The 27,227-nt window shown below is 43.6% G+C and overlaps 7 non-coding genes across 7 annotated transcripts; all 7 read right to left on the bottom strand.

Moving 5' to 3' along the window:
* Positions 1–2,625: 2,625 nt before the first annotated feature.
* On the bottom strand, positions 2,626–2,698 carry trnai-aau (transfer RNA isoleucine (anticodon AAU)). Its single transcript has one exon. It is a non-coding gene; the product is annotated as a tRNA-Ile (tRNA).
* Positions 2,699–5,371: 2,673 nt separating this feature from the next.
* On the bottom strand, positions 5,372–5,444 carry trnav-cac (transfer RNA valine (anticodon CAC)). Its single transcript has one exon. It is a non-coding gene; the product is annotated as a tRNA-Val (tRNA).
* A 2,674-nt stretch (positions 5,445–8,118) lies between these two features.
* Positions 8,119–8,191, bottom strand: trnav-aac (transfer RNA valine (anticodon AAC)). The gene has a single exon. It is a non-coding gene; the product is annotated as a tRNA-Val (tRNA).
* Positions 8,192–12,007: 3,816 nt separating this feature from the next.
* trnai-aau (transfer RNA isoleucine (anticodon AAU)) lies at positions 12,008–12,080 on the bottom strand. The gene has a single exon. It is a non-coding gene; the product is annotated as a tRNA-Ile (tRNA).
* A 2,674-nt stretch (positions 12,081–14,754) lies between these two features.
* On the bottom strand, positions 14,755–14,827 carry trnav-cac (transfer RNA valine (anticodon CAC)). The gene has a single exon. It is a non-coding gene; the product is annotated as a tRNA-Val (tRNA).
* Positions 14,828–17,500: 2,673 nt separating this feature from the next.
* Positions 17,501–17,573, bottom strand: trnav-aac (transfer RNA valine (anticodon AAC)). Its single transcript has one exon. It is a non-coding gene; the product is annotated as a tRNA-Val (tRNA).
* Positions 17,574–22,994: 5,421 nt separating this feature from the next.
* Positions 22,995–23,067, bottom strand: trnav-cac (transfer RNA valine (anticodon CAC)). Its single transcript has one exon. It is a non-coding gene; the product is annotated as a tRNA-Val (tRNA).
* Between the last annotated feature and the right edge of the window lie 4,160 nt (positions 23,068–27,227).

Below are 27,227 nucleotides of genomic sequence, written 5' to 3'. Positions count from 1 at the left end.
GAAGAGGAAAGCTGGAGACTCCAGGAAGATGTCAATCAACTGATAAGGGGGTAGAGCAGTGGCAAATGCAATTTAATCCAGAGATGTGAGAGATCGCGCATTTGTGGAGGGCTAACAAGGAAAGGGAATACACATCAACTTGTATGACATTGAGAAGTGTAGAGGAACAAAGGTAACTGGGATTGCTTGTCCACAGATCCCTGAAGGTAGCTGGCCCGTTGGAAAAGTTGGTTAAGAAGTCATATGGAATGGTTGCATTTGTTAAAGCACATGGGATTGGGGGTAGTGTGCTGACATGGATTGAGAACTGGTTGTCAGACAGGAAGCAAAGAGTAGGAGTAAATGGGGACTTTTCAGAATGGCAGGCAGTAGCTAGTGGGGTACCGCAAGGTTCTGTGCTGGGGCCCCAGCTGTTTACACTGTACATTAATGATTTAGACGAGGGGATTAAATGTAGCATCTCCAAATTTGCGGATGACACTAAGTTGGGTGGCAGTGTGAGCTGCAAGGAGGGTTCTATGAGGCTGCAGAGCGACTTGGATAGTTTAGGTGAGTGGGCAAATGCATGGCAGATGAAGTATAATGTGGATAAATGTGAGGTTATCCACTTTGTTGGTAAAAACAGAGAGACAGACTATTATCTGAATGGTGACAGATTAGGAAAAGGGCAGGTGCAAAGAGACCTGGGTGTCGTGGTACATCAGTCATTGAAGGTTGGCATGCAGGTACAGCAGGCGGTTAAGAAAGCAAATGGCATGTTGGCCTTCATAGCGAGGGGATTTGAGTACAAGGGCAGGGAGGTGTTGCTACAATTGTACAGGGCCTTGGTGAGGCCACACCTGGAGTATTGTGTACAGTTTTGGTCTCCTAACCAGAGGAAGGACATTCTTGCTATTGAGGGAGTGCAGCGAAGGTTCACCAGACTGATTCCCGGGATGGCGGGACTGACCTATCAAGAAAGACTGGATCAACTGGGCTTGTATTCACTGGAGTTCAGAAGAATGAGAGGGGACCTCATAGAAACGTTTAAAATTTGACGGGTTTAGACAGGTTAGATGCAGGAAGAATGTTCCCAATGTTGGGGAAGACCAGAACCAGGGGACACAGTCTGAGGATAAGGGGGAAGCCATTTAGGACCGAGATGAGGAGGAATTTCTTCACCCAGAGAGTGGTGAACCTGTGGAATTCTCTACCACAGAAAGTTGTTGAGGCCAATTCACTAAATATATTCAAAAAGGAGTTAGATGAAGTCCTTACTACTAGGGGAATCAAGGGGTATGGTGAGAAATCAGGAATGGGGTACTGAAGTTGCATGTCCAGCTATGAACGCATTGAATGGCGGTGCAGGCTAGAAGGGCCGAATGGCCTACTCCTGCACATATTTTCTATGTTTCTATGTTTCTATTGGCAGAAGCAAGGAACAGAACAGCAAGTGGGTTATGCTAGAACTGTATAAAATTCTGGTTAGGCCACAGCTGGAGTACTGTGTGCAGTTCTGGTCACCGCATTGAAGGAAGAACGTGAATACGCTGGAGAGAGTACAGAGGATATTTACGTAGATGTTGCCGGGAGTGGAGCAACTTTGCTATGAGGACAGATTGGATAGGATGGGTTTGTTTTCCTTGGAACAGAGGAGGCTGATGGGCGACAGCATTGAGGTGTATAAAAATAGGAGGGGCCTAGATATTGTTGATTAAAAGGGTCTATTTCACATAGTGGAGTGGTCAACAACCAGGCTGCATAATTTCAAAGTAATTAGTGTAAGGGTTAAAGGGGATTTGAAGTGAACATTCTGCATGCAGATGTTTGTGGGGGTCTCAAACTCACTGCCTGAAAGTGTGGTGCAGGCAGAAACCCTCAGCACATTTAACAAGTTCTTAGATGTGCACATGAAATGCAATAAGGTGCAGGGGTACACACCTAAAACTGGGCATTTGTTGGCCGGTGCAGATACGATGGGCTTAAATGACTCCTTCCATGCTGTAAACCTCTATGATTATATAATTATCGGTTAGGATTACTTTCATGATGCAAAACGTGGCAATCAGATAATTAATGGTGTTTCCAGTGAAGAAGTGTTCGTGCAAGCTGGGGCTCGAACTGAGGAAGCTGAGATAAAACATCTTATGAGGCTGCTGTTCGGTGTACGGGGAGCGTTGTCTCGAACGGTGGCATTTTGCAGCCCAGTGAAGGGCGGAAAACTGCTGTTTGATGCTGCATTCTCCGCTTTCCGCCGGCAGCGGCTGATTGGAGAGTGTGGGAGCGGAAGTTAGGGCTTGTCCCGCCCTCACTCACGCTGGAGCTGGGGAAGAGCGATTAGTCGATGGGTTTGTTTGTGGCTTTAATTTTCTGTTGTGAAGCGTGGTGGCGTGGCAGGATCCTTTAATAATCTCTCATAGCTGACCTGAATGCACGGAATGTGCAGCTTTGAGATATGGTTTCTCCAGCGACAGGGCTGGAAACGGGAGGGAGTGAGAGACACTGTGTAGAATTTGAGTGTAAACACAACTGCAGAGAGAAATCAGCAAATGGAACAGCATCGTGAGACACTGCACTCTGTTAATATTGAACCACCAATATGAATGATTTAATTTAACTAATCATTAATTGAACACGTTTGCATAATGTTTCCGCCCGGTTTCGAACAGGGAACTTTTCGCGTATTAAGCAAACGTGATAACCACTACACTACGGAAACACTGCGGCAATAACGGTATTGGGAACATAACCAGAGCTTTAACCTCAATAGCTGGACTGCACTTCTGGAGCTTGTGTCACGAGAAGAGAATGACGGTGCTCTTTTTAGCAAGGTTGTGAGTGTGGCAGGAACTGATCCCGTGTTTCTCTGCCTTTATACATAGGAACAGGAGTGGCCATTCCTCAGCAAGTGGTTAGAATCTGGAATACACTGCTCTAAAGGGCGGTGGAGTCAGACTCAATCTTATCTTTCAAACGGAGTTGGATAAGTATCCGAATGAAAAAAATTGCACAGCTGTGGGTAAATGACAGGGGAGTGAGACTTGTTGAGAGTTGGCATGGGCTCGACGGGCTGCAACCATTGCCTTATTCTTTGATTCTATAAGTTAGTGGCACATTTAATAGTGTGCATGTCAGCAGAATATTGAAAGGGACATGGATTCAGTCGGCACAACGAGAGGCATCTAATTCCGAAGATTCGAGTGCACGAAAATTCGGGTTTAATGACATTAAAAGCATCATTTTTGTTTTGTGAAGATTCGGTCAGAGAAATGTTTGGGAAAATAATTTTTTGCTGAACAGGGCTCAGCACTTCATCTTCTTCTTGGCTGTTAGGGTCACATTTCTTTTCGATGGTATTCTTCCAGAATGTATATTTTCTTTGTTGTTTCACAATAACCAGTCCCTTGCACTACAGTCTATCTCACTGTTTCCAACGTCTCATGTACATGTTACCAGCAATGAACATTTTGAAGCAGTCTTCTAAAGCACAGTGTCCAAAATGGTTTCTGGATTCAGAGGTAAAGTGCAGAGCACAGATAAGTTATTCAATTAAGGACTCAACTTCAGTTAACATTTCTTTACTTTTGCAAATGAAGATCATCAAGTCAATTAATGATGTTTTCCCATGAAGGCAGGATAACATTTAATGATTATGCACTTTCTAAGTAAAAGCCCATGTGATTCAGGGCGAAGTGGCAAATTGGATCCAAATTTGGCTCAGAGGCAGGAAGCAAAGGGTAATATTTGATGGGTGTTTTTGTGACTGGAAGGATGTTTCCAGTGGGGTTCCGCAGTTTTCAGTGCCAGATCCATTGCTTTTTATGGTATTTATCAATGATCTAAACTTGAATATATGTGTTATGATTACGAAGTTTTCAGGTGTTATTAAAATAGGCAGTGGGTTGATAATGAAGAAGAAAGCTGGAGACTCCAGGAAGATATCAATCAACTGATAAGGGGGTAGAGTTGTGGCAAATGGAATTTAATCCAGAGATGTGAGAGATCGCGCATTTGTGGAGGGCTAACAACGAAAGGGAATACACATCAACTGGTATGACATTGAGAAGTGTAGAGGAACAAAGGTAACTGGGTTTGCTTGTCCACAGCTCCCTGAAGGTAGCTGGCCAGTTGGAAAAGTTGGTTAAGAAGTCATATGGAATGGTTGCATTTATTGGCAGAAGCAAGGAACAGAACAGCAAGTGGGTTATGCTAGAACTTTATAAAATGCTGGTTAGGCCACAGCTGGAGTACTGCGTGCAGTTCTGGTCACCGCATTGAAGGAAGAACGTGAATACGCTGGAGAGGGTACAGAGGAGATTTACGTAGATGTTGCCGGGAGTGGAGCAACTTTGCTATGAGGACAGATTGGCTAGGATGGGTTTGTTTTCCTTGGAACAGAGGAGTCTGATGGGCGGCAGCATTGAGGTGTCCAAACATAGGAGCGGCCTAGATATTGTTAATTAAAAGGGTCTATTTCACATAGTGGAGTGGTCAACAACCAGGCTGCATAATTTAAAAGTAATTAGTGTAAGTTTTAAAGGGGATTTGAAGTGAACATTCTGCAAGCAGATGTTTGTGGGGGTCTCAAACTCACTGCCTGAAAGTGTGGTGCAGGCAGAAGCCCTCACCACATTTAACAAGTTCTTAGATGTGCAAATGAAATGCAATAAGGTGCATGGGTACACACCTAAAACTGGGCATTTGTTGGCCGGTGCAGATACGATGGGCTTAAATGACTCTTTCCATGCTGTAAACCTCTATGATTATATAATTATCGGTTAGGATTACTTTCATGATGCAATACGTGGCAATCAGATAATTAATGGTGTTTCCAGTGAAGAAGTGTTCGTGCAAGCTGGGGCTCGAACTCAGGAAGCTGAGATGAAGCATCTTATGAGGCTGCTGTTTGGTGTACGGGGAGCGTTGTCTCGAACGGTGGCATTTTGCAGCCCAGTGAAGGGCGGTAAACCGCTGTTTGATGCTGCATTCTCCGCTTTCCGCCGGCAGCGGCTGATTGGAGAGTGTGGGAGTGGAAGTTAGGGCTTGTCCCGCCCTCACTCACTCTGGAGCTGGTGAAGAGCGATTAGTCGATGGGTTTGTTTGTGCTTTAATTTTCTGTTGTGAAGCGTGGTGGCGTGGCAGGATCCTTTAATAATCTCTCACAGCTGACCTGAATGCACGGAATGTGCAGCTTTGAGATATGGTTTCTCCAGCGTCAGGGCTGGAAACGGCAGGGAGTGAGAGACACTGTGTAAAATTTGAGTGTGAACAGAGCTGCAGAGAGAAATCAGCAAATGGACCAGCATCGTGAGACACTGCACTCTGTTAATATTGAACCACTAATATGAATGATTTAATTTTATCTAATCATTAATTGAACACGTTTGCATAATGTTTCCGCCCGGTTTCGAACCGGGGACCTTGCGCGTGTGAGACAAAAGTGATAACCACTACACTACGGAAACGCTGTGCCAGTAACATCCTTGGGAACATAACCAGAGCTTTAACCTCAACAGCTGGACTACACTTCTGGAGCTTGTGTCACGAGAATAGAATGACGGTGCTATATTTCGCAAGGTTGTGAGTGAGGCAGGAATTGATCCCGTGTTTCTCTGCCTTTATACATAGGAACAGGAGTGGCCATTCCTCAGCAAGTAGTTAGAATCTGGAATACATTGCTCTACAGGGCGGTGGAGTCAGACTCAATCTTATCTTTCAAAACGGAGCTGGATAAGTATCCGAATGAAAAAAATTGCACAGCTGTGGGTAAGTGACAGGGGAGTGAGACTTGTTGAGAGTTGGCATGGGCTCGACGGGCTGCATCCATTCCATTATTCTTTGATTCTATAAGTTAGTGGCACATTTAATAGTGTGCATGTCAGCAGAATATTGAAAGGGACATGGATTCAGTCGGCACAACGAGAGGCATCTGATTCAGAAGATTCCGGTGCATGAAAATTCGGGTTTAATGACTTTAAAAGCATCATTTTTCTTTTGTGAAGATTCGGTCAGAGAAATGTTTGAAAAAGAATTTTTTGCTGAAAAGGGCTCAGCAATTCATCTTCTTTTTGGCTGTTAGGGCCACACTTCTTTTCGATGGTATTCTTCCAGAATGTTTATTTTCTTTGCTGTTTCACAATAACCAGTCCCTTGCACTGCAGTCTATCTCACTGTTTCCAACGTCTCATGTACATGTTACCAGCAATGAACATTTTGAAGCAGACTTCTAAAGCACAGTGTCCAAAATGGTTTATGGATTCAGAGGTAAAGTGCAGAGCACAGATAAGTTATTCAATTAAGGATTCTCCTTCAGATAACATTTCTTTAGTTGTGCAAATGAAGATCATCAGTCAATTAATGATGTTTTCCCATGAAGGCAGTATAACATTTAATGATTATGCATTTTCTAAGTAAAAGCCCATGTGATTCAGGGCGAAGTGGCAAATTGGATCCAAATTTGGCTCAGAGGCAGGAAGCAAAGGGTAATGTTTGATGGGTGTTTTTGTGACTGGAAGGATGTTTCCAGTGTGGTTCCACAGTTTTCAGTGCCAGATCCATTGCTTTTTATGGTATTTATCAATGATCTAAACTTGAATATAGGTGTTATGATTACGAAGTTTTCAGGTGTTATTAAAATAGGAAGTGTGGTTGATAATGAAGAAGAAAGCTGGAGACTCCAGGAAGATATCAATCAACTGATAAGGGGGTAGAGCAGTGGCAAACTGAATTTAATCCAGAGATGTGAGAGATCGCGCATTTGTGGAGGGCTAACAATGAAAGGGAATACACATCAACTGGTATGACATTGAGAAGTGTAGAGGAACAAAGGTAACTGGGATTGCTTGTCCACAGATCCCTGAAGGTAGCTGACCAGTTGGAAAAGTTGATTAAGAAGTCATATGGAATGGTTGCATTTATTGGCAGAAGCAAGGAACAGAACAGCAAGTGGGTTGTGCTAGAACTGTATAAAATTCTGGTTAGGCCACAGCTGGAGTACTGCGTGCAGTTCTGGTCACCGCATTGAAGGAAGAACGTGAATACGTTGGAGAGGGTATAGAGGAGATTTACGTAGATGTTGCCGGGAGTGGAGCAACTTTGCTAAAAGGACAGATTGGATAGGATGGGTTTGTTTTCCTTGGAACAGAGGAGGCTGATGGGCGACCGCATTGAGGTGTATAAAAATAGGAGAGGCCTAGATATTGTTGATTAAAAGGGTCTATTTCACATAGTGGAGTGGTCAACAACCAGGCTGCATAATTTAAAAGTAATTAGTGTAAGGGTTAAAGGGGATTTGAAGTGAACATTCTGCATGCAGATGTTTGTGGGGGTTTCAAACTCACTGCCTGAAAGTGTGGTGCAGGCAGAAACCCTCACCACATTTAACAAGTTCTTAGATGTGCACATGAAATGCAATAAGGTGCAGGGGTGCACACCAAAAACTGGGCATTTGTTGGCCGGTGCAGATACGATGGGCTTAAATGACTCCTTCCATGCTGTAAACCTCTATGATTATATAATTATCGGTTAGGATTACTTTCATGATGAAAAACGTGGCAATCAGATAATTAATGCTGTTTCCACTGAAGAAGTGTTCGTGCAAGCTGGGGCTCGAACTCAGGAAGCTGAGATCAAGCATCTTATGAGGCTGCTGTTCGGAGCACGGGGAGCGTTGTCTCGAACGGTGCCATTTTGCAGCCCAGTGAAGGGCGGTAAACCGCTGTTTGATGCTGCATTCTCCGCTTTCCAGCGGCAGCGGCTGATTGGAGAGTGTGGGAGCGGAAGTTAGGGCTTGTCCCGCCCTCACTCACTCTGGAGCTGAGGAAGAGCGATTAGTCGATGGGTTTGTTTGTGGCTTTAATTTTCTGTTGTGAAGCGTGGTGGCGTGGCAGGATCCTTTAATAATCTCTCACAGCTGACCTGAATGCACGGAATGTGCAGCTTTGAGATATGGTTTCTCCAGCGTCAGGATTGGAAACGGGAGGGAGTGAGAGACACTGTGTCGAATTTGAGTGTGAACAGAACTGCAGAGAGAAATCAGCAAATCGAACAGCATCGTGAGACACTGCACTCTGTTAACATTGAACCACTAATATGAATGATTTAATTTTTTCTTATCATTAATTGAACACGTTTGCATAATGTTTCCGCCCGGTTTCGAACCGGGGACTTTTCGCGTGTTAGGCGAACGTGATAACCACTACACTACGGAAACGCTGTGGCAGTAATATTGTTGGGAACATAACCAGAGCTTTAACCTCAACAGCTGGACGACACTTCTGGAGCTTGTGTCACGAGAATAGAATGACGGTGCTATATTTAGCAAGGTTGTGAGTGTGGCAGGAATTGATCCCGTGTTTCTCTGCCTTTATACATAGGAACAGGAGTGGCCATTCCTCAGCAAGTGGTTAGAATCTGGAATAGACTGCTCTAAAGGGCGGTGGAGTCAGACTCAATCTTATCTATCAAAACGGAGTTGGATAAGTATCCGAATGAAAAAAATTGCACAGCTGTGGGTAAATGACAAGGGACTGAGACTTGTTGAGAGTTGGCATGGGCTCGACGGGCTGCAACCATTCCCTTATTCTTTGATTGTATAAGTTAGTGTCACATTTAATAGTGTGCATGTCAGCAGAATATTGAAAGGGACATGGATTCAGTCGGCACAACGAGAGGCATCTGATTCAGAAGATTCGTGTGCACGAAAATTCGGGTTTAATGACTTTAAAAGCATCATTTTTGTTTTGTGAAGATTCGGTCAGAGAAATGTTTGGGAAAATAATTTTTTGCGGAAAAGTGCTCAGCACTTCATCTTCTTTTTGGCTGTTAGGGCCACACTTCTTTTCGATGGTATTCTTCCAGAATGTATATTTTCTTTGCTGTTTCACAATAACCAGTCCCTTGCACTACAGTCTATCTCACTGTTTCCAACGTCCCATGTACATGTTACCACAAGGAACATTTTGAAGCAGACTTCTAAAGCACAGTGTCCAAAATGGTTTATGGATTCAGAGGTAAAGTGCAGAGCACAGGTAAGTTATTCAATTAAGGACTCTCCTTCAGTTAACATTTCTTTAGCTGGTCAAATGAAGATCATCAGTCAATTAATTATGTTTTCCCATGAAGGCAGGATAACATTTAATGATTATGCATTTTCTAAGTAAAAGCCCATGTGATTCAGGGCGAAGTGGCAAATTGGATCCAAATTTGGCTCAGAGGCAGGAAGAAAAGGGTAATGTTTGATGGGTGTTTTTGTGACTGGAAGGATATTTCCAGTGGGGTTTCACAGATTTCAGTGCCAGATCCATTGCTTTTTATGGTATTTATCAATGATCGAAACTTGAATATAGGTGTTATGATTACGAAGTTTTCAGGTGTTATTAAAATAGGCAGTGTGGTTGATAATGAAGAGGAAAGCTGGAGACTCCAGGAAGATGTCAATCAACTGATAAGGGGGTAGAGCAGTGGCAAATGCAATTTAATCCAGAGATGTGAGAGATCGCGCATTTGTGGAGGGCTAACAAGGAAAGGGAATACACATCAACTGGTATGACATTGAGAAGTGTAGAGGAACAAAGGTAACTGGGATTGCTTGTCCACAGATCCCTGAAGGTAGCTGGCCCGTTGGAAAAGTTGGTTAAGAAGTCATATGGAATGGTTGCATTTGTTAAAGCACATGGGATTGGGGGTAGTGTGCTGACATGGATTGAGAACTGGTTGTCAGACAGGAAGCAAAGAGTAGGAGTAAATGGGGACTTTTCAGAATGGCAGGCAGTGGCTAGTGGGGTACCGCAAGGTTCTGTGCTGGGGCCCCAGCTGTTTACACTGTACATTAATGATTTAGACGAGGGGATTAAATGTAGCATCTCCAAATTTGCGGATGACACTAAGTTGGGTGGCAGTGTGAGCTGCAAGGAGGGTTCTATGAGGCTGCAGAGCGACTTGGATAGTTTAGGTGAGTGGGCAAATGCATGGCAGATGAAGTATAATGTGGATAAATGTGAGGTTATCCACTTTGTTGGTAAAAACAGAGAGACAGACTATTATCTGAATGGTGACAGATTAGGAAAAGGGCAGGTGCAAAGAGACCTGGGTGTCGTGGTACATCAGTCATTGAAGGTTGGCATGCAGGTACAGCAGGCGGTTAAGAAAGCAAATGGCATGTTGGCCTTCATAGCGAGGGGATTTGAGTACAAGGGCAGGGAGGTGTTGCTACAATTGTACAGGGCCTTGGTGAGGCCACACCTGGAGTATTGTGTACAGTTTTGGTCTCCTAACCAGAGGAAGGACATTCTTGCTATTGAGGGAGTGCAGCGAAGGTTCACCAGACTGATTCCCGGGATGGCGGGACTGACCTATCAAGAAAGACTGGATCAACTGGGCTTGTATTCACTGGAGTTCAGAAGAATGAGAGGGGACCTCATAGAAACGTTTAAAATTTGACGGGTTTAGACAGGTTAGATGCAGGAAGAATGTTCCCAATGTTGGGGAAGACCAGAACCAGGGGACACAGTCTGAGGATAAGGGGGAAGCCATTTAGGACCGAGATGAGGAGGAATTTCTTCACCCAGAGAGTGGTGAACCTGTGGAATTCTCTACCACAGAAAGTTGTTGAGGCCAATTCACTAAATATATTCAAAAAGGAGTTAGATGAAGTCCTTACTACTAGGGGAATCAAGGGGTATGGTGAGAAATCAGGAATGGGGTACTGAAGTTGCATGTCCAGCTATGAACGCATTGAATGGCGGTGCAGGCTAGAAGGGCCGAATGGCCTACTCCTGCACATATTTTCTATGTTTCTATGTTTCTATTGGCAGAAGCAAGGAACAGAACAGCAAGTGGGTTATGCTAGAACTGTATAAAATTCTGGTTAGGCCACAGCTGGAGTACTGTGTGCAGTTCTGGTCACCGCATTGAAGGAAGAACGTGAATACGCTGGAGAGAGTACAGAGGATATTTACGTAGATGTTGCCGGGAGTGGAGCAACTTTGCTATGAGGACAGATTGGATAGGATGGGTTTGTTTTCCTTGGAACAGAGGAGGCTGATGGGCGACAGCATTGAGGTGTATAAAAATAGGAGGGGCCTAGATATTGTTGATTAAAGGGGTCTATTTCACATAGTGGAGTGGTCAACAACCAGGCTGCATAATTTCAAAGTAATTAGTGTAAGGGTTAAAGGGGATTTGAAGTGAACATTCTGCATGCAGATGTTTGTGGGGGTCTCAAACTCACTGCCTGAAAGTGTGGTGCAGGCAGAAACCCTCAGCACATTTAACAAGTTCTTAGATGTGCACATGAAATGCAATAAGGTGCAGGGGTACACACCTAAAACTGGGCATTTGTTGGCCGGTGCAGATACGATGGGCTTAAATGACTCCTTCCATGCTGTAAACCTCTATGATTATATAATTATCGGTTAGGATTACTTTCATGATGCAAAACGTGGCAATCAGATAATTAATGGTGTTTCCAGTGAAGAAGTGTTCGTGCAAGCTGGGGCTCGAACTGAGGAAGCTGAGATAAAACATCTTATGAGGCTGCTGTTCGGTGTACGGGGAGCGTTGTCTCGAACGGTGGCATTTTGCAGCCCAGTGAAGGGCGGAAAACCGCTGTTTGACGCTGCATTCTCCGCTTTCCGCCGGCAGCGGCTGATTGGAGAGTGTGGGAGCGGAAGTTAGGGCTTGTCCCGCCCTCACTCACTCTGGAGCTAGGGAAGAGCGATTAGTCGATGGGTTTGTTTGTGGCTTTAATTTTCTGTTGTGAAGCGTGGTGGCGTGGCAGGATCCTTTAATAATCTCTCAGAGCTGACCTGAATGCACGGAATGTGCAGCTTTGAGATATGGTTTCTCCAGCGACAGGGCTGGAAACGGGAGGGAGTGAGAGACACTGTGTAGAATTTGAGTGTGAACACAACTGCAGAGAGAAATCAGCAAATGGAACAGCATCGTGAGACACTGCACTCTGTTAATATTGAACCACCAATATGAATGATTTAATTTAACTAATCATTAATTGAACACGTTTGCATAATGTTTCCGCCCGGTTTCGAACAGGGAACTTTTCGCGTATTAAGCAAACGTGATAACCACTACACTACGGAAACACTGTGGCAATAACGGTATTGGGAACATAACCAGAGCTTTAACCTCAATAGCTGGACTGCACTTCTGGAGCTTGTGTCACGAGAAGAGAATGACGGTGCTCTTTTTAGCAAGGTTGTGAGTGTGGCAGGAACTGATCCCGTGTTTCTCTGCCTTTATACATAGGAACAGGAGTGGCCATTCCTCAGCAAGTGGTTAGAATCTGGAATACACTGCTCTAAAGGGCGGTGGAGTCAGACTCAATCTTATCTTTCAAACGGAGTTGGATAAGTATCCGAATGAAAAAAATTGCACAGCTGTGGGTAAATGACAGGGGAGTGAGACTTGTTGAGAGTTGGCATGGGCTCGACGGGCTGCAACCATTGCCTTATTCTTTGATTCTATAAGTTAGTGGCACATTTAATAGTGTGCATGTCAGCAGAATATTGAAAGGGACATGGATTCAGTCGGCACAACGAGAGGCATCTAATTCAGAAGATTCGAGTGCACGAAAATTCGGGTTTAATGACATTAAAAGCATCATTTTTGTTTTGTGAAGATTCGGTCAGAGAAATGTTTGGGAAAATAATTTTTTGCTGAACAGGGCTCAGCACTTCATCTTCTTTTTGGCTGTTAGGGTCACATTTCTTTTCGATGGTATTCTTCCAGAATGTATATTTTCTTTGTTGTTTCACAATAACCAGTCCCTTGCACTACAGTCTATCTCACTGTTTCCAACGTCTCATGTACATGTTACCAGCAATGAACATTTTGAAGCAGTCTTCTAAAGCACAGTGTCCAAAATGGTTTCTGGATTCAGAGGTAAAGTGCAGAGCACAGATAAGTTATTCAATTAAGGACTCAACTTCAGTTAACATTTCTTTACTTTTGCAAATGAAGATCATCAAGTCAATTAATGATGTTTTCCCATGAAGGCAGGATAACATTTAATGATTATGCACTTTCTAAGTAAAAGCCCATGTGATTCAGGGCGAAGTGGCAAATTGGATCCAAATTTGGCTCAGAGGCAGGAAGCAAAGGGTAATATTTGATGGGTGTTTTTGTGACTGGAAGGATGTTTCCAGTGGGGTTCCGCAGTTTTCAGTGCCAGATCCATTGCTTTTTATGGTATTTATCAATGATCTAAACTTGAATATATGTGTTATGATTACGAAGTTTTCAGGTGTTATTAAAATAGGCAGTGGGTTGATAATGAAGAAGAAAGCTGGAGACTCCAGGAAGATATCAATCAACTTATAAGGGGGTAGAGTTGTGGCAAATGCAATTTAATCCAGAGATGTGAGAGATCGCGCATTTGTGGAGGGCTAACAACGAAAGGGAATACACATCAACTGGTATGACATTGAGAAGTGTAGAGGAACAAAGGTAACTGGGTTTGCTTGTCCACAGCTCCCTGAAGGTAGCTGGCCAGTTGGAAAAGTTGGTTAAGAAGTCATATGGAATGGTTGCATTTATTGGCAGAAGCAAGGAACAGAACAGCAAGTGGGTTATGCTAGAACTGTATAAAATTCTGGTTAGGCCACAGCTGGAGTACTGCGTGCAGTTCTGGTCACCGCATTGAAGGAAGAACGTGAATACGCTGGAGAGGGTACAGAGGAGATTTACGTAGATGTTGCCGGGAGTGGAGCAACTTTGCTATGAGGACAGATTGGCTAGGATGGGTTTGTTTTCCTTGGAACAGAGGAGTCTGATGGGCGGCAGCATTGAGGTGTCCAAACATAGGAGCGGCCTAGATATTGTTAATTAAAAGGGTCTATTTCACAAAGTGGAGTGGTCAACAACCAGGCTGCATAATTTAAAAGTAATTAGTGTAAGTTTTAAATGGGATTTGAAGTGAACATTCTGAAAGCAGATGTTTGTGGGGGTCTCAAACTCACTGCCTGAAAGTGTGGTGCAGGCAGAAGCCCTCACCACATTTAACAAGTTCTTAGATGTGCAAATGAAATGCAATAAGGTGCATGGGTACACACCTAAAACTGGGCATTTGTTGGCCGGTGCAGATACGATGGGCTTAAATGACTCTTTCCATGCTGTAAACCTCTATGATTATATAATTATCGGTTAGGATTACTTTCATGATGCAATACGTGGCAATCAGATAATTAATGGTGTTTCCAGTGAAGAAGTGTTCGTGCAAGCTGGGGCTCGAACTCAGGAAGCTGAGATGAAGCATCTTATGAGGCTGCTGTTTGGTGTACGGGGAGCGTTGTCTCGAACGGTGGCATTTTGCAGCCCAGTGAAGGGCGGTAAACCGCTGTTTGATGCTGCATTCTCCGCTTTCCGCCGGCAGCGGCTGATTGGAGAGTGTGGGAGTGGAAGTTAGGGCTTGTCCCGCCCTCACTCACTCTGGAGCTGGTGAAGAGCGATTAGTCGATGGGTTTGTTTGTGGCTTTAATTTTCTGTTGTGAAGCGTGGTGGCGTGGCAGGATCCTTTAATAATCTCTCACAGCTGACCTGAATGCACGGAATGTGCAGCTTTGAGATATGGTTTCTCCAGCGTCAGGGCTGGAAACGGGAGGGAGTGAGAGACACTGTGTAAAATTTGAGTGTGAACAGAGCTGCAGAGAGAAATCAGCAAATGGACCAGCATCGTGAGACACTGCACTCTGTTAATATTGAACCACTAATATGAATGATTTAATTTTATCTAATCATTAATTGAACACGTTTGCATAATGTTTCCGCCCGGTTTCGAACCGGGGACCTTGCGCGTGTGAGACAAAAGTGATAACCACTACACTACGGAAACGCTGTGCCAGTAACATCGTTGGGAACATAACCAGAGCTTTAACCTCAACAGCTGGACTACACTTCTGGAGCTTGTGTCACGAGAATAGAATAACGGTGCGATATTTAGCAAGTTTGTGAGTGTGGCAGGAATTGATCACGTGTTTCTCTGCCTTTATACATAGGAACAGGAGTGGCCATTCCTCAGCAAGTGGTTAGAATCTGGAAAACACTTCTCCAAAGGGCGGTGGAGTCAGACTCAATCTTATCTTTCAAAACGGAGTTGGATAAGTATCCGAATGAAAAAAATTGCACAGCTGTGTGTCAATGACAGGGGAGTGAGACTTGTTGAGAGTTGGCATGGGCTCGACGGGCTGCAACCATTCCCTTATTCTTTGATTCTATAAGTTAGTGGCACATTTAATAGTGTGCATGTCAGCAGAATATTGAAAGGGACATGGATTCAGTCGGCACAACGAGAGGCATCTGATTCAGAAGATTCGGGTGCACGAAAATTCGGGTTTAATGACTTTAAAAGCATCATTTTTGTTTTGTGAAGATTCGGTCAGAGAAATTTTTGGGAAAAGAATTTTTTGCTGAAAAGGGCTCAGCACTTCATCTTCTTTTTGGCTGTTAGGGCCACACTTCTTTTCGATGGTATTCTTCCAGAATGTATATTTACTTTGCTGTTTCACAATAACCAGTCCCTTGCACTACAGTCTATCTCATTGTTTCCAACGTCCCATGTACATGTTACCAGCAAGGAACATTTTGAAACAGACTTCTAAAGCACAGTGTCCAAAATGGTTTATGGATTCAGAGGTAAAGTGCAGAGCACAGCTAAGTTATTCAATTAAGGACTCTCCTTCAGTTAACATTTCTTTAGTTGTGCAAATGAAGATCATCAGTCAATTAATGATGTTTTCCCATGAAGGCAGGATAACATTTAATGATTATGCATTTTCTAAGTAAAAGCCCATGTGATTCAGGGCGAAGTGGCAAATTGGATCCGAATTTGGCTCAGAGGCAGGAAGCAAAGGGTAATGTTTGATGGGTGTTTTTGTGACTGGAAGGATGTTTCCAGTGGGGTTCCACAGTTTTCAGTGCCAGATCCATTGCTTTTTATGGTATTTATCAATGATCTAAACTTGAATATAGATGTTATGATTCCGAAGTTTTCAGGTGTTATTAAAATAGGCAGTGTGGTTGATAATGAAGAAGAAAGCTGGAGACTCCAGGAAGATATCAATCAACTGATAAGGGGGTAGAGAAGTAGCAAATGGAATTTAATCCAGAGATGTGAGATCGCGCATTTGTGGAGGGCTAACTAGGAAAGGGAATACACATCAACTGGTATGACATTGAGAAGTGTAGAGGAACAAAGGTAACTGGAATTGCTTGTCCACAGAACCCTGAAGGTAGCTGGCCAGTTGGAAAAGTTGGTTAAGAAGTCATATGGAATGGTTGCATTTATTGGCAGAAGCAAGGAACAGAACAGCAAGTGGGTTATGCTAGAACTGTATAAAATTCTGGTTAGGCCACAGCTGGAGTACTGCGTGCAGTTCTGGTCACCGCATTGAAGAAAGAACGTGAATACGCTGGAGAGGGTACAGAGGAGATGTACGTAGATGTTGCCGGGAGTGGAGCAACTTTGCTATGAGGACAGATTGGATAGGATGGGTTTGTTTTCCTTGGAACACAGGAGGCTGATGGGCGACAGCATTGAGGTGTATAAAAATTGGAGGGGCCTAGATATTGTTGATTAAAAGGGTCTATTTCACATCGTGGAGTGGTCAACAACCAGGCTGCATAATTTAAAAGTAATTAGTGTAAGTTTTAAAGGGGATTTAAAGTGAACATTCTGCAAGCAGATGTTTGTGGGGGTCTCAAACTCACTGCCTGAAAGTGTGGTGCAGGCAGAAGCCCTCACCACATTTAACAAGTTCTTAGATGTGCAAATGAAATGCAATAAGGTGCATGGGTACACACCTAAAACTGGGCATTTGTTGGCCGGTGCAGATACGATGGGCTTAAATGACTCTTTCCATGCTGTAATCCTCTATGATTATATAATTATCGGTTAGGTTTACTTTCATGATGCAATACGTGGCAATCAGATAATTAATGGTGTTTCCAGTGAAGAAGTGTTCGTGCAAGCTGGGGCTCGAACTCAGGAAGCTGAGATGAAGCATCTTATGAGGCTGCTGTTCGGTGTACGGGGAGCGTTCTCTCGAACGCTGGCATTTTGCAGCCCAGTGAAGAGCGGTAAACCGCTGTTTGATGCTGCATTCTCCGCTTTCCGCCAGCAGCGGCTGATTGGAGAGTGTGGGAGCGGAAGTTAGGGCTTGTCCCGCCCTCACTCACTCTGGAGCTGGGAAAGAGCGATTAGTGGATGGGTTTGTTTGTGGCTTTAATTTTCTGTTGTGAAGCGTGGTGGCGTGGCAGGATCCTTTAATAATCTCTCACAGCTGACCTGAATGCACGGAATGTGCAGCTTTGAGATATGGTTTCTCCAGCGTCAGGGCTGGAAACGGGAGGGAGTGAGAGACACTGTGTAGAATTTGAGAGTGCACAGAACTGCAGAGAGAAATCAGCAAATGGAACAGCATCGTGAGACACGGCACTCTGTTAATATTGAACCCCTAATATGAATGATTTAATTTTATCTTATCATTAATTGAACACGTTTGCATAATGTTTCCGCCCGGTTTCGAACCGGGCACCTTGCGCGTGTTAGGCGAACGTGATAACCACTACACTACGGAAACACTGTGGCAGTAACACCGTGGGGAACATAACCAGAGCTTTAACCTCAACAGCTGGACTACACTTCTGGAGCTTGTGTCACGAGAATAGAATGATGGTGCTATATTTAGTAAGGTTGTGAGTGTGGCAGGAATTGATCCCGTGTTTCTCTGCCTTTATACATAGGAACAGGAGTGGCCATTCCTCAGCAAGTGGTTAGAATCTGGAATACACTTCTCTAAAGGGCGGTGGAGTCAGACTCAATCTTATCTTTCAAAACGGAGTTGGATAAGTATCCGAATGAAAAAAATTGCACAGCTGTGGGTAAGTGACAGGGGAGTGAGACTTGTTGAGAGTTGGCATGGGCTCGACGGGCTGCATCCATTCCCTTATTCTTTGATTCTACAAGTTAGTGGCACATTTAATAGTGTGCATGTCAGCAGAATATTGAAAGGGACATGGATTCAGTCGGCACAACGAGAGGCATCTGATTCAGAAGATTCCGGTGCACGAAAATTCGGGTTTAATGACTTTAAAAGCATCATCTTTCTTTTGTGAAGATTCGGTCAGAGAAATGTTTGAAAAATAATTTTTTGCTGAAAAGGGCTCAGCACTTCATCTTCTTTTTGGCTGTTAGGGCCACACTACTTTTCGATGGTATTCTTCCAGAATGTATATTTTCTTTGCTGTTTCACAATAACCAGTCCCTTGCACTGCAGTCTATCTCACTGTTTCCAACGTCTCATGTACATGTTACCAGCAATGAACATTTTGAAGCAGACTTCTAAAGCACAGTGTCCAAAATGGTTTATGGATTCAGAGGTAAAGTGCAGAGCACAGATAAGTTATTCAATTAAGGATTCTCCTTCAGTTAACATTTCTTTAGTTGTGCAAATGAAGATCATCAGTCAATTAATGATGTTTTCCCATGAAGGCAGGATAACATTTAATGATTATGCATTTTCTAAGAAAAAGCCCATGTGATTCAGGGCGAAGTGGCAAATTGGATCCAAATTTGGCTCTGAGGCAGGAAGCAAAGGGTAATGTTTGATGGGTGTTTTTGTGACTGGAAGGATGTTTCCAGTGGGGTTCCACAGTTTTCAGTGCCAGATCCATTGCTTTTTATGGTATTTATCAAAGATCTAAACTTGAATATAGGTGTTATGATTACGAAGTTTTCAGGTGTTATTAAAATAGGCAGTGTGGTTGATAATGAAGAAGAAAGCTGGAGACTCCAGGAAGATATCAATCAACTGATAAGGGGGTAGAACAGTGGCAAATTGAATTTAATCCAGAGATGTGAGAGATCGCGCATTTGTGGAGGGCTAACAAGGAAAGGGAATACACATCAACTGGTATGACATTGAGAAGTGTAGAGGAACAAAGGTAACTGGGATTGCTTGTCCACAGATCCCTGAAGGTAGCTGACCAGTTGGAAAAGTTGATTAAGAAGTCATATGGAATGGTTGCATTTATTGGCAGAAGCAAGGAACAGAACAGCAAGTGGGTTATGCTAGACCTGTATAAAATTCTGGTTAGGCCACAGCTGGAGTACAGCGTGCAGTTCTGGTCACCGCATTGAAGGAAGAACGTGAATAAGCTAGAGCGGGAACAGAGGAGATTTACGTAGATGTTACAGGGAGTGGAGCAACTTTGCTAGGAGGACAGATTGATTCGGATGGGTTTGTTTTCCTTGGAACAGAGGAGGCTGATGGGCGACAGCATTGAGGTGTATAAAAATAAGAGCGGCCTAGATATTGTTGATTAAAAGGGTCTATTTCACAGAGTGGAGTGGTCAACAACCAGGCTGCATAATTTAAAAGTAATTAGTGTCAGGTTTAAAGGGGATTTGAGGTGAACATTCTGCATGCAGATGTTTGTGAGGGTCTCAAACTCACTGCCTGAAAGTGTGGTGCAGGCAGAAACCCTCACCACATTTAAAAAGTTCTTAGATGTGCACATGAAATGCAATAAGGTGCAAGGGTACACGCCTAAAACTCGGCATTTGTTGGCCGGTGCAGATACGATGGGCTTAAATGACTCCTTCCATGCTGTAAACCTCTATGATTATATAATTATCGGTTCGGATTACTTTCATGAGGCAAAACGTGGCAATCAGAAAATTAATGGTGTTTCCAGTGAAGAAGTGTTTGTGCAAGCTGGGGCTCGAACTCAGGAAGCTGAGATGAAGCATCTTATGAGGCTGCTGTTCGGTGTACGGGGAGCGTTGTCTCGAACGGTGGCATTTTGCAGCCCAATGAAGGGCAGTAAACCGCTGTTTGATGCTGCATTCTCCGCTTCCCGCCGGCAGCGGCTGATTGGAGAGTGTTGGAGCGGAAGTTAGGTCCTGTCCCGCCCTCACTCACTCTGGAGCTGGGGAATAGTGATTAGTCGATGGGTTTGTTTGTGGCTTTAATTTTCTGTTGTGAAGCGTGGCGGCGTGGCAGGATCCTTTAATAATCTCTCACAGCTGACCTGAATGCACGGAATGTGCAGCTTTGAGATATGGTTTCTCCAGCATCAGGGCTGGAAACGGGAGGGAGTGAGAGACACTGTGTAGAATTTGAGTGTGTACAGAACTTTCGAGAGAAATCAGCAAATGGAACAGCATCGTGAGACACTGCACTCTGTTAATATTGAACCACTAATATGAATTATTTAATTTTTTCTAATCATTAATTGAACACGTTTGCATAATGTTTTCGCCCGGTTTCGAACCGGGGACATTTCGCGTGTTTGGCGAACGTGAAAACCATTACACTACGGAAACGCTGTGGAGTTAACACTGTTGGGAACATAACCAGAGCTTTAACCTCAACACCTGGACTACACTTCTGGAGCTTGTGTCACGAGAATAGAATGACGGTGCTATATTTAGCAAGGTTGTGAGTGAGGCAGGAATTGATCCCATGTTTCTCTGCCTTTATGCATAGGAACATGAGTGGCCATTCCTCAGCAAGTAGTTAGAATCTGGAATACATTGCTCTAAAGGGCGGTGGATTCAGACTCAATCTTATCTTTCAAAACGGAGTTGGATAAGTATCCGAATGAAAAAAATTGCACAGCTGTGGGTAAATGACAGGGGAGTGAGACTTGTTGAGAGTTGGCATGGGCTCGACGGGCTGCAACCATTCCCTTATTCATTGATTCTATAAGTTAGTGGCACATTTAATAGTGTGCATGTCAGCAGAATATTGAAAGGGACATGGATTCAGTCGGCACAACGAGAGGCATCTGATTCAGAAGATTCGGGTGCACGAAAATTCGGGTTTAATGACTTTAAAAGCATCATTTTTGTTTTGTGAAGATTCGGTCAGGGAAAAGATTGGGAAAATAATTTTTTACTGAAAAGGGCTCAGCACTTCATCTTCTTTTTGGCTGTTAGGGTCACACTTCTTTTCGATGGTATTCTTCCAGAATGTATATTTTCTTTGCTGTTTCACAATAACCAGTCCCTTGCACTACAGTCTATCTCACTGTTTCCAACGTCTCATGTACATGTTACCAGCAATGAACATTTTGAAGCAGACTTCTAAAGCACAGTGTCCAAAATGTTTTATGGATTCAGAGGTAAAGTGCAGAGCACAGATAAGTTATTCAATCAAGGACTCTCTTTCAGTTAACATTTCTTTAGTTGTGCAAATGAAGATCATCAGTCAATTAATGATGTTTTCCCATGAAGGCAGGATAACATTTAATGATTCTGCATTTTCTAAGTAAAAGCCCATGTGATTCAGGGCGAAGTGGCACATTGGATCCAAATTTGTCTCAGAGGCAGGAAGCAAAGGGTAATGTTTGATGGGTGTTTTTGTGACTGGAAGTATGTTTCCAGTGGGGTTCCGCAGTTTTCAGTGCCAGATCCATTGCTTTTTATGGTATTTATCAATGATCTAAACTTGAATATAGGTGTTATGATGACGAAGTTTTCAGGTGTTATTAAAATAGGCAGTGGGTTGATAATGAAGAAGAAAGCTGGTGACTCCAGGAAGATATCAATCAACTGATAAGGGGGTAGAGCAGTGGCAAATGGAATTTAATCCAGAGATGTGAGAGATCGCGCATTTGTGGAGGGCTAACAAGGAAAGGGAATACACATCAACTGGTATGACATTGAGAAGTGTAGAGGAACAAAGGTAACTGGGATTGCTTGTCCACAGATCCCTGAAGGTAGCTGGTCAGTTGGAAAAGTTGGTTAAGAAGTCATATGGAATGGTTGCATTTATTGGCAGAAGCAAGGAACAGAACAGCAAGTGGGTTTTGCTAGAACTGTATAAAATTCTGGTTAGGCCACAGCTGGAGTACTGCGTGCAGTTCTAGTCACCGCATTGAAGGAAGGACGTGAATACGCTGGAGAGGGTACAGATGAGATTTACGTAGATGTTGCCGGGAGTGGAGCAACTTTGCTATGACGACAGATTGGATAGGATGGGTTTGTTTTCCTTGGAACAGAGGAGGCTGATGGGCGACAGCATTAAGGTGTAAATAAAAAGGAGGGGCCTAGATATTGTTGATTAAAAGGGTCTATTTCACATAGTGGAGTGGTCAACAACCAGGCTGCATAATTTAAAAGTAATTAGTGTAAGGGTTAAAGGGGATTTGAAGTGAACATTCTGCATGCAGATGTTTGTGGGGGTCTCAAACTCACTGCCTGAAAGTGTGGTGCAGGCAGAAACCCTCAGCACATTTAACAAGTTCTGAGATGTGCACATGAAATGCAATAAGGTGCAGGGGTACACACCTAAAACTGGGCATTTGTTGGCCGGTGCAGATACGATGGGCTTAAATGACTCCTTCCATGCTGTAAACCTCTATGATTATATAATTATCGGTTAGGATTACTTTCATGATGCAAAACGTGGCAATCAGATAATTAATGGTGTTTCCAGTGAAGAAGTGTTCGTGCAAGCTGGGGCTCGAACTCAGGAAGCTGAGATGAAGCATCTTATGAGGCTGCTGTTTGGTGTACGGAGAGCGTTGTCTCGAACGGTGGCATTTTGCAACCCAGTGAAGGGCGGTAAACCGCTGTTTGATGCTGCATTCTCCGCTTTCCGCCGGCAGCCGCTGATTGGAGAGTGTGGGAGCGGAAGTTAGGGCTTGTCCCACCCTCACTCACTCTGGAGCTGCGGAAGAGCGATAAGTCGATGGGTTTGTTTGTGGCTTTAATTTTCTGTTGTGAAGCGTGGTGGCGTGGCAGGATCCTCAAATAATCTCTCACAGCTGAGCTGAATGCACAGAATGTGCAGCTTTGAGATATGGTTTCTCCAGCGTCAGGGCTGGAAACGGGAGGGAGTGAGAGACACTGTGTAGAATGTGAGTGTGAACAGAGCTGCAGAGAGAAATCAGCAAATGGACCAGCATCGTGAGACACTGCACTCTGTTAATATTGAACCACTAATATGAATGATTTAATTTTATCTAATCATTAATTGAACACGTTTGCATAATGTTTCCGCCCGGTTTCGAACCGGGGACCTTGCGCGTGTGAGGCGAACGTGATAACCACTACACTACGGAAACGCTGTGGCAGTAACATTGTTGGGAACATAACCAGAGCTTTAACCTCAACAGCTGGACTACACTTTTGGAGCTTGTGTCACGAGAATAGAATGACGGTGCTATATTTCGCAAGGTTGTGAGTGAGGCAGGAATTGATCCCGTGCTTCTCTGCCTTTATACATAGGAGCAGGAGTGGCCATTCCTCAGCAAGTAGTTAGAATCTGGAATACATTGCTCTAAAGGGCGGTGGAGTCAGACTCAATCTTATCTTTCAAAACGAAGCTGGATAAGTATCCGAATGAAAAAAATTGCACAGCTGTGGGTAAGTGACAGGGGAGTGAGACTTGTTGAGAGTTGGCATGGGCTCGACGGGCTGCAACCATTCCCTTATTCTTTGATTCTATAAGTTAGTGGCACATTTAATAGTGTGCATGTCAGCAGAATATTTAAAGGGACATGGATTCAGTCGGCACAACGAGAGGCATCTGATTCAGAAGATTCGGGTGCACGAAAATTCGGGTTTAATGACTTTAAAAGCATCATTTTTGTTTTGTGAAGATTCGGTCAGAGAAATGTTTGGGAAAATAATTTTTTGCTGAAAAGGGCTCAGCACTTCATTTCTTTTTGGCTGTTCGGGTCACACTTCTTTTCGATGGTATTCTTCCAGAATGTATATTTTCTTTGCTGTTTCACAATAACCAGTCCCTTGCTTAACAGTCTATCTCACTGTTTCCAACGTCTCATGTACATGTTACCAGCAATGAACATGTTGAAGCAGACTTCTAAAGCACAGTGTCCAAAATGGTTTATGGATTCAGAGGTAAAGTGCAGAGCACAGATAAGTTATTCAATCAAGGACTCTCTTTCAGTTAACATTTCTTTAGTTGTGCAAATGAAGATCATCAGTCAATTAATGATGTTTGCCCATGAAGGCAGGATAACATTTAATGATTATGCATTTTCTAAGTAAATGCCCATGTGATTCAGGGCGAAGTGGCACATTGGATCCAAATTTGTCTCAGAGGCAGGAAGCAAAGGGGAATGTTTGATGGGTGTTTTTGTGACTGGAAGGATGTTTCCAGTTGCGTTCCGCAGTTTTCAGTGCCAGATCCATTGCTTTTTATGGTATTTATCAATGATCTAAACTTGAATATAGGTGTTATGATTCCGAAATTTTCAGGTGTTATTAAAATCGGCAGTGGGTTGATAATGAAGAAGAAAGCTGGAGACTCCAGGAAGATATCAATCAACTGATAAGGGGGTAGAGCAGTGGCAAATGGAATTTAATCCAGAGATGTGAGAGATCGCGCATTTGTGGAGGGTTAACAAGGAAAGGGAATACACATCAACTGGTATGACATTGAGAAGTGTAGAGGAACAAAGGTAACTGGGATTGCATGTCCACAGATCCCTGAAGGTAGCTGGCAAGTTGGAAAAGTTGGTAAAGAAGTCATATGGAATGGTTGCATTTATTGGCAGAAGCAAGGAACAGAACAGCAAGTGGCTTAAGCTAGAACTGTATAAAAGTCTGTTTGGGCCACAGCTGGAGTACTGCGTGCAGTTCTGGTCACCGCATTGAAGGAAGAACGTGAATACGCTGGAGAGGGTACAGAGGAGATTTACGTAGATGTTGCCGGAAGTGGAGCAACTTTGCTATGAGGACAGATTGGATAGGATGGGTTTGTTTTCCTTAGAACAGAGGAAGCTGATGGGCGACAGCATTGAGGTGTATAAAAATAGGAGGGGCCTAGATATTATTGATTAGAAGTGTCTATTTCAGATAGCGGAGTGGTCAACAACCAGGCTGCATAATTTAAAAGTAATTAGTGTAAGGGTTAAAGGGGATTTGAAGTGAACATTCTGCATGCAGATGTTTGTGGGGGTCTCAAACTCACTGCCTGAAAGTGTGGTGCAGGCCGAAACCCTCACCACATTTAACAAGTTTTTAGATGTGCACATGAAATGCAATAAGGTGCAGGGGTACACACCTAAAACTGGGCATTTGTTGGCCGGTGCAGATACGATGGGATTAAATGACTCCTTCCATGCTGTAAATCTCTATGATTATATAATTATCAGTTAGGATTACTTTCATGATGCAAAACGTGGCAATCAGATAATTAATGGTGTTTCCAGTGAAGAAGTGTTCGTGCAAGCTCGGGTTCGAACTCACGAAGCTGAGATGAAGCATCTTATGAGGCTGCTGTTCGGTGCACGGGGAGCGTTGTTTCGAACGGTGGCATTTTGCAGCCCAGTGAAGGGCAGTAAACCGCTGTTTGATGCTGCATTTTCGGCTTTCCGCCGGCAGCGGTTGATTGGAGAGTGTGGGAGCGGAAGTTAGGGCTTGTCCCGCCCTCACTCACTCTGGAGCTGGGGAAGAGCGATTAGCCGATGGGTTTGTTTGTGGCTTTAATTTTCTGTTGTGAAGCGTGGCGGTGTGGCAGGATCCTTTAATAATCTCTCACAGCTGACCTGAATGCACGGAATGTGCAGCTTTGAGATATGGTTTCTCCAGCGTCAGGGCTGGAAACGGGAGGGAGTGAGAGACACTGTGTAGAATTTGAGTGTGAACAGAACTGCAGAGAGAAATCAGCAAATGGAACAGCATCGTGAGACACTGCACTCTGTTAACATTGAACAACTAATCTGAATGATTTAATTGTATCTTATAATTAATTGAACACGTTTGCATAATGTTTCCACCCAGGGACCTTTCGCGTGTGAGGCGAAAGTGATAACCACTACACTACGGAAACGCTGTGGCAGTAACATTGTTGGGAACATAACCAGAGCTTTAACCTCAACAGCTGGACCACACTTCTGGAGCTTGTGTCATGAGAATAGAATGACGGTGCTATATTTAGCAAGGTTGTGAGTGTGGCAGGAATTGATCGCGTGTTTCTCTGCCTTTATACATAGGAACAGGAGTGGCCATTCCTCAGCAAGTGGTTAGAATCTGGAATACACTGCGCTAAAGCGCGGTGGAGTCAGACTCAATCTTATCTTTCAAAACGGAGTTTGATCAGTATCCGAATGAAAGAAATTGCACAGCTGTGGGTAAATGACAGGGGAGTGAGACTTGTTGAGAGTTGGCATGAGCTCGACGGGCTGCAACCATTCCCTTATTCTTTGATTGTATAAGTTAGTGGCACATTTAGTAGTGTGCATGTCAGCAGAATATTGGAAGGGACATGGATTCAGTCGGCACAACGAGAGGCATCTGATTCAGAAGATTTGGGTGCACATAAATTCGGGTTTAATGACTTTAAAAGCTTCATTTTTGTTTTGTGAAGATTCGGTCAGAGAAATGTTTGGGAAAATAATTTTTTACTGAAAAGACCTCAGCACTTCATCTTCTTTTTGGCTGTTAGGGCCACACTTCTTTTCCATAGTATTCTTCCAGAATGTATATTTTCTTTGCTGTTTCACAATAACCAGTCCCTTGCACTACAGTCTATCTCACTGTTTCCAACGTCCCATGTACATGTTACCAGCAAGGAACATTTTGAAGCACACTTCTAAAGCACAGTGTCCAAAATGGTTTATGGATTCAGAGGTAAAGTGCAGAGCACAGATAAGTTATTCAATTAAGGACACTCCTTCAGTTAACATTTCTTTAGTTGTGCAAATGAAGATCATCAGTCAATTAATGATGTTTTCCCATGAAGGCAGGATAACATTTAATGATTATGAATTTTCTAAGTAAAAGCCCATGTGATTCAGGGCGAAGTGGCAAATTGGATCCAAATTTGGCTCAGAGGCAGGAAGCAAAGGGTAATGTTTGATGGGTGTTTTTGTGACTGGAAGGATGTTTCCAGTGGGGTTCCACAGTTTTCAGTGCCAGATCCATTGCTTTTTATGGTATTTATCAATGATCTAAACTTGAATATAGGTGTTATGATTACGAAGTTTTCAGGTGTTATTAAAATAGGCAGTGTGGTTGATAATGAAGAAGAAAGCTGGAGACTCCAGGAAGATATCAATCAACTGATAAGGGGGTAGAGCAGTGGCAAATGTAATTTAATCCAGAGATGTGAGAGATCGTGCATTTGTGGAGGGCTAACAAGGAAAGGGAATACACATCAACTGGTATGACATTGAGAAGTGTAGAGGAACAAAGGTAACTGGGATTGCTTGTCCACAGATCCCTGAAGGTAGCTGGCCAGTTGGAAAAGTTCGTT

This window comes from Pristiophorus japonicus, chromosome 3 (assembly GCF_044704955.1).
Source record: "Pristiophorus japonicus isolate sPriJap1 chromosome 3, sPriJap1.hap1, whole genome shotgun sequence".
Taxonomy (NCBI): domain Eukaryota; kingdom Metazoa; phylum Chordata; class Chondrichthyes; family Pristiophoridae; genus Pristiophorus; species Pristiophorus japonicus.
Note: the sequence above shows the minus strand (reverse complement) of the source record. Positions and strands in the feature narration are given on the sequence as shown.